This window comes from Montipora capricornis, chromosome 2 (genome assembly GCF_036669925.1).
Source record: "Montipora capricornis isolate CH-2021 chromosome 2, ASM3666992v2, whole genome shotgun sequence".
Classification (NCBI taxonomy): Eukaryota; Metazoa; Cnidaria; class Anthozoa; order Scleractinia; family Acroporidae; genus Montipora; species Montipora capricornis.
Window position 1 is genome coordinate 36069417 of NC_090884.1, and position 7549 is coordinate 36076965.

At 41.2% G+C, this 7549-nt stretch overlaps 1 protein-coding gene across 1 annotated transcript in view; it reads right to left on the reverse strand.

Annotated features, from left to right (window-relative positions):
• The window catches only part of LOC138020355 (uncharacterized), a 23092-nt gene extending 17615 nt beyond the window's left edge, over positions 1-5477 (reverse strand). The window contains exon 1 of the mRNA XM_068867359.1: positions 4834-5477. The gene's annotated coding sequence lies outside the window, so the exon portion shown is untranslated. The remainder of the gene's footprint in view (positions 1-4833) is intronic.
• Positions 5478-7549: the final 2072 nt, after the last annotated feature.

Consider the following 7549-nt stretch of genomic DNA (forward strand, 5'->3'; position numbering starts at 1 on the left):
CGTATGACAGAAAGACACTTTCTGTGTATTCCTTGAAGGTCTTGCACATACCAGGCGAAAGCATGTTGACAATAGCTGCGCCATCTAGAAGGACTGCATCAACCGAAGCACGCTCCAACGTTGTATTGACTTCAACGCATGAGATCAGTTCTGATTTCTGTCCTGTGCGCATCTTACCATTAATCGAAGTGCAGGGAGACTTGAGCTGTTTTCGTGCTTCAAAAATTCCTCGAGACTTCCTTTTCTTGATTGGCAAGCAATATACAGTCCAGAAAATCGCCGACAGTCACTCTTGAGATTAGCTACTTGATTACTAGGCTGACTTGATTGCCGTTTCTCAGTTGTGCCAAACAATGGTAGGTTGCATCGTTGTATGGTATCTGTGATGGGCTTGAATCGCTTATTGAGTCGTTCCTCTACAAATGTGTCATACAGTGACTGTCCCATTGCTTTGCCAGTCGAAAAGGCTTCCACAACGCAACTATGCAAGATTTCCTTAGTGTCCAATACAAGAAGATCGGCACTGTCTTCACAGAATGGGTTCCCATTTCTTCAATTACACTGATCAGGGCTTTAACATCTTTAGCAAAGGCTTTCTGAACAGACGGGACTTGCTCGTGGTGACGGGTGTCATCAGGCTTCCGTACGGCATATGTACTCTCGAATTCTCTCACTGCTCTTGCTATTTTAGGTCCTGCTATCATCCACCGTCTTAGGGCTGCGGGACTTTCCGTTAGTCCTACTGCTCCACCGTCCCCTTTAATCATCTCATTCTCCTGTTCGTGGTTGTGTTCTAGAAATATTTTCGAGAATAGGTGCTGAGATTTCTGCGCAACGAGCCTCCCTTGTTGGAACGCGGCGTACACTGATGGGTTCCTCTCCTTTAGATTGACGAGATCTCTGATGTGAATGGGAAGCCATCTTGAATAGTGGACTAAGTCAAGAACAAACATCCAAGGGACAAGCTGGCTAAGAATCTGTACATATAGGGAAAAGTTACCCTCTCTAATAGACCTGACAAATTCTAGAACTAGTAGTTCTAGTTGAAGTACAGTTGACCAGAAAAGAAATTGGGGATGTAATTCACATTCCTTTCACACCCACGTAATAAAATCTTCAGGTTCCCTATTTCCACTGGTACTAGCTTTGTATGCTCGACGCTGTAAAATATAGTGTGCATGCACTCATTTGATATGCATAGCGAGATCTGGTGATATGGGCTGCCTTCAGTAAAGCATCTTCCCTTTCCACGGGTTGTGATGTCCCATCCGCTGTTGTTTAACCACTGCCCGACCATCTTCAATGAGGCCATCTCAATATGAAGCCCACCCATCATCACAACATAGCGACTCTCCCCATACGTATAAAACTTTCTCCCACTGAATCTGTTTCGCAAGGGCGTATAGAGGCTGGTCCATTCCAGTGATAGGTATCTGCCTGGGACTGATGTATGCGATCGCCTTCTTTACTATTTTCATAGCATGTTGGGTCATTGCTTTAGTGTGCGCATTTTCTTCGAAGAGGGGTAAGAACGAAGTTATAGCATTAGGCGAGAGAACTCCGATTTGCAAGGAGGCAAAGTGAGCTGACCACGACACATATTCTTCCTCTTCCAACTTTTCCTTCTCTAACAGTTCGTGTACTCTATTAAGCCACTGGTACTCGCATTTCATATTTTCGGTGACCAAATCTGACCGCGGTTTATTGGCATTGCACCCTCCTGGAACATAATAATCTCTCTTTGACTCTTGTTCCATATAGGGCTGAATATTAGTGTAGGTGTCGGGTAGAATAGACACAGTTTTCCTTTTTGGCAGGTCAGCATTTATCACAACTCGGTTTCTATCAATTCCATCAACTAGATTAGAGGGGTGCTCGGTGAGAGAAATCGCTGTTCCGTGGAACGAGTACGTAGCTGTTCGTGAGCTTGGGTTGTGGTCAATATTGTCCACACTTCCAGTTGTAAAAAGTGACTTTTTTTAACTTTGAGGGACAGACCACACCGTCCTCTTCAAATTGTGCACAGACAGTCACACTGTTTCCTATATCTGCTGAAATTTGCATCGCTCGGTCGTATGAAATGGATAGTCCTATAATCTGTAGAGCTTATCTACTAAAGATTTCTTCCTGGTTTCTGCGTGGACTAGTAGTCCCAGATAGACTGGTAATGGAGGCTCTCTTTTCGGGTCATGTCTGGTTGATGTGGTAGCAGAGTGTGGGTTCCTGTGAAGTTTCACTGCATTAAAGAGCAACAGCTGGGAAAGCACTACACCTACATTCATACCCATCGTATCTTCCTCATTTTTTTTAATGACGCCGGGGCCCTCTAGAATCATGCTCACAAGCGCCAAAAGTAGGTTGGGTACTGCCGAGCGCTGACAGTTGGCATCAAAATGTGCCATTGAAGCACTGCGTCTTTGCAAATACCTCTTTCCTTACAAGCATCGCGGCTTTAGCAAGGTGCATGGCCTCAGTGTCATAGTCATGAGTTTCGGCAAAATTTAAGGCTGAGCCTATATCACTAGAAAATGCTAGTTTTACTTCTTTTCCTTCATTATATGCACAAAGCTCTGGTATTTGAGCGAGGAGGCGATCCTTCAACCTTGTGCTATTTACGCGGTCTGGAACATGAGGTCCAAGCTGCTAAAGCAAAGACGAGTACAGTTTTGCCAAGTCTGGTAGCTGGAAAACCGCTGGCCTTGCAACATCCTCTATCTACATGACAAGTTCCGCTAAAGCAATAGCCTGCAAAGAAACTTGAAAAGTATCATTATCTTCTTTCTCTTTGGAGGGCCTAATGTTTCTGACTCGATTGTAAAGGGCAGTGAGACATGATGGGTGGTAGTAGGCATCCTGGGCGTGCATATCACCAGCTGCCAACTTTGATAACAGCCTATGGTCTTGAAGCTTTGTGGCTGCTGCTCTTATTTCCTGCACAGTATCTAATTACATTAGTCTACGTCTATTCAAACCTTAAGAACCTTGACACGGGAATATTTGAATACGGTAAGTGGAAATATCATCAAAATATTTCTAAGCGGGAGACAAGAGGATACAACATTCACTGGTTTGGATAAATAATACTTAGAAGAATAGAAATATTTTACAAACTTAGAAATTATGAATTCATATGGTCACTGCTTTAGTGTTCATGGCGTCTGATCCACACTAGGTTTGAAAATTATGCTTAACTTTCTTACCCGCTTCTTCACAAAAGAAGCATCGTTTGAAGTCATCTCTCGTCGAAGGCTTGGCTCTCGGTTTAAGGGAGGTACGTCTAGTTTTGATCGGACTGGATTGTTTAGAAGTCTTATCATGTCTACTGACCTCTGAAAGCTTCCTCTTCTGAGCAATGGTCAACTTTGCACAGCTACATTTATTAAAACACGATTTGTGCCACGACGCTCTGTGAAATCTGAGTGTTTCCTCGATTCCTTGTCCTTCGTCGAGGTACGACAAAGGCACTTCAATCGGCAATTGACCAACCTCTGCAAACTTTGGCAGATGATCGGCTAAACTTTTGTAACCTGATGCGCGATCTTTTCTTTTATCATCGGCTGGAGAAACTAGCTTTTCATTTGTTTGTTCCAATTGACACAAAGCACACATAGCCCAATTAATACGATGCCGTTTTCGATCCATTTTCTGATAATCATACCAACTTAAAACAGCCTGTTTGTACGAAATGAAAATCAGTCAGTCATTCCTTGCTCTCACTAAAGGAAAAAATCAGTCAGGTGTCCCTTGCCAACCCCGGAACTTCGAAATTAAAGACACGTAACATGTAAAACTTTTAAAGTAGCCTAAAAATACTGTCAGATGTTTTTGAACAGAATATGATTATATGACGGCTTTTTGGGAAGAATATCATTAAGTTTGGGGCATAAATAAGGCTAGCTGTGAGCCCACTATAGCAAACTGCTGATCGCCCGTAATTAACGTCTTAAAACATATCTTTATGATCAGGATCCAAACGGGATATTAATGACTTCAGAATCTATATGCTAAAAGGTACTTATTCTGATAATTTCACACTTGTATCACTATTTTGAACAATTCACCCATTTCCTGTCGCTACTCTTCCGGACTATGGAAACATGTCTTTGAAATTAAAAAATGTCGTAATCTTCTTAAAGATAACAACTTGATGTCAGGTTTTCATGCGTCTGTCCTGTTATTACGTGAAATGCCGAAGGCATCCACGTCTTAAAACCGTCTTAAAAAAATCTTTTTTTTGTTGGTAGTCACAAATGTGCATACCCCACGGATATTGAATTAATCTCCGCTCGGGTGGACGGATTTATTTTCCCTACGGTATTTCCAAACTTCCCTGCTCCGAGGAGAACTCCAATACTTCCCAAGCCATCACGATATTTCTCTGCTAGCGCGTTAGACCACTCGGCCACCGTGACACACTTCCGTCAAACAGGTGAAAGCAAACATTTATAATAGAATCTTTCCGCCCGCCATGATTGTTTCAGTATTAAACTATTCGATAAAGTGGATAGATGCTTTTTCTTTGAGAAAGGCAAGCTTTAAAGGTAAGGAGAATTTTCTACGTTATTTCTAGATCTTGCTTCGTACTTGTGTGTTCCACTGTGAACATTATTATTTTGCATACAACGAATACTTCATTAGAAGCATTTTGCATAGAACGAATACGTACTCCAATATTTCTTGGGAACCAGTTTGTTCGCCGTTTTGACGTAGAAAGAAAATAAGAAAATAGCTTTGAACGGCCAAACAAGATAAAAAATGAAATCAAGTTTTAAAAAACGAATTAGCTATCGCCGTCACGGGGACTTCGCAGCCGTCCCCCATCCAAGTACTAACCTCATTCGGAGGAGCTTAACTTCAGCTGACACTTGGACTAGCATCAACGATTGTGATCTTTATGTTAAATTCGCGCATAGATCTTGTCGAACTTTATAACACTTGAAAGAAAAAAAAACCCACTATTAAAAACCAGGTGTTATGCCGTCATTTTGTCACAGATGTATCCTTTGTTTCGTGAGTTGTCAGTAAACACGCAAGGTATAACTTGATCACAGGCGGCCGCTAAAATCGATGTCACTTCCGATTTTGCGATTTTACTTGTATGACCAAAAGTACGATAGAAAAATTGAACTCTGATGGAACGTAACAAAAATCTCCCGAAATGTTTTTCGCTGATGGCAAATTGTTTTATTCTCGATCGACACTTCCTAAAAGTTCCTTCTGCTCTCCTTAAAAACTACGTATTAATATTTATTTACTTTTTCGTCAATATTTGTTTTGCATAAAGCAGGCTAGCAAAATCTGTACCTTGCTTTGTTCGCATTTTTGAGCGTTAAAATAGAATTTTTGGGCGTATGTTCCTGACAGCAAAAGTCGCATATTTTAATGTCCCCCATCCAGATACTAACCCCGCTGGAAAGGGAAAAAAAAAACTTTAGTAACATTGGTCTTGGAAAGGTGTCAGAAGCTCAGAGTACACGCTTAAGGACGTTCGCGCTAATTGTTTGTGCGCAACGTAACTGCGCAGGTAACGCGACTGTAATATGTCACGCATTACTTCGAGCATTAGTAAAGTTGAAGTTTGAAAACCTTTGCGGAAACCGTGGACGATAAGTCTTGCACAGCGTTGGATAAGAGAAGATCGTGATCAATCAAAATTGATTAAAGATGTTTAGGAAAGTCAAGTAGACTACTGCACGACTGATGTTCGCGTTGTTTTTATTAGTCGTGCACTAGTCTACTTGACTTTCATAAATATTGTTCAAGGATTAGTTAAAATAACATGGCGACAAAAACGCCGGGGAAAAATTCCAGGCCGGCAAAAGAATGGCACATTGATTTCCGAACCATCATGAAACGTTAAAGAGAAGTGAGCGGGAGGATGGAAAAAGCTCTTTAAAAGGTAGCTGCTGATCGAGTAGTGGCTGAAAGTTTGGAAAACTCGAGGACGAACCGTTGCGTAAATTAAATGGGGCTGTTTCTTTTTTTAATGTTTTTATTACCCTACGAACTTAAGTTCAAAATGAATGTATGTTTTTGAAGTTCTTATCCTTTACTTTCGTGAAAATAAAGCAGTATTTTCGTCCTCGTCGGCTTGAATAGTGCGGACCTGCGAGGAAAAAACCAGCGATTAAATTTCACAAAAACCACACTCCAGAAGACGAGCATGACGGCAATGGAGAAATATTATACAAAACACTAACCAAATGAAGATGACGACTGCTTAAAACTTCGTTGCTGTGCTCGAGAAAGCTTTGTTTTGGGGTAAAAACCTTTCATCCCAACGATCGATCCCCTCTTGGGTTCCAGTCCTTCCCCGACAGGTCACGCAAAAACGTGACAAACGAAGTTTTCCAAGAGCTTCGTAAAATCACATCGATTTTACTCCCTTGGATCATCGGTGACCCCTATTTTTTTAATCATGAATCACTTACTCTACTTACTATCTACAAAATATGATAAAATGAAAAAAATCTCACCGTAAGAAGTTACCTTTTTTTAAAATTTTCTTTCCTCGTGCCATCGAATTCCGGTAGTGGTTGCAACGGATAGAGGTTACATAAACGCTCGTCCAGGATGAACTCTACTGTTTACGACATCCCTAGCGGCATGAAATTATCTTAAAATCCCACCCCTAAAAACCTATGCACGGAAACCTTCACTCTAACAGTTTATTTTTAGGATTTTCAATGCATGAGCAGATGAGGCTACCTTTCGTTATTATGACAGATTTATCGAAATTAAGGCGTTTTTGCGATGCCATTTTCTCCGAAACAAAGTCGGTGACCCCCAATTTTTTTTATATTTTTGGAGTAAGTACTTCACGACCTAACTCTAGGCGAGAAATGAAGAAAATCTCACCGTAGGAAGATTTTGGCGCGAACGTCCTTAAGCTTGTGGTGAAAAAGAAGTTGTAAATGATCAACATATCGGCTTTGAAGCCAAATGTTTCTCGATTTCCTGTTATTTTCTTCAATCGTTCTGGGCTTAGTATTTTACTGAACCACATGTCTTCTTAGAGGGTATATAGCAAAGATGTCTACCATGGCACCGTAATGATTTACGATACCAAACAATGTCGTGTACTATTAGAACTACATATTGTGCAAGGATTTGAATCTCCTGGAAAAAACAAAACGCCGCTCAGTTGACAGTTATGGAAAAAAACACTGTCAAGTTACTGCACTACCACACGCAATGCGTTCTTACTTTAAAAAATATCCCGTATCTCCTCAATTCTACCCCCCCCCACCTCCAGACTAAAAATCCCGTATCCCCACAATTTTTTTAACTAATTATCCCGTATCCTGATCGCTTCTCGGGCTTTTGGCTAAGATTAGTTTCTTGGCCAAGGACTACGGTCAAGTACTATTGTACAACGTACGGTACTTTTTCAGTGCCGTAAGGGGCAGGTACAGAACAGTTTCGGCTGTTTGTCTGTTCTCTCGAAAACGATGACAAGGGTTTTTTGGGTTTTTTGTTCAGCTCGAGTGTAGAATCAGGACGAACTGTTGTAGTTTCTGATAACTATTTACTACTTGTAGCTTTTGTT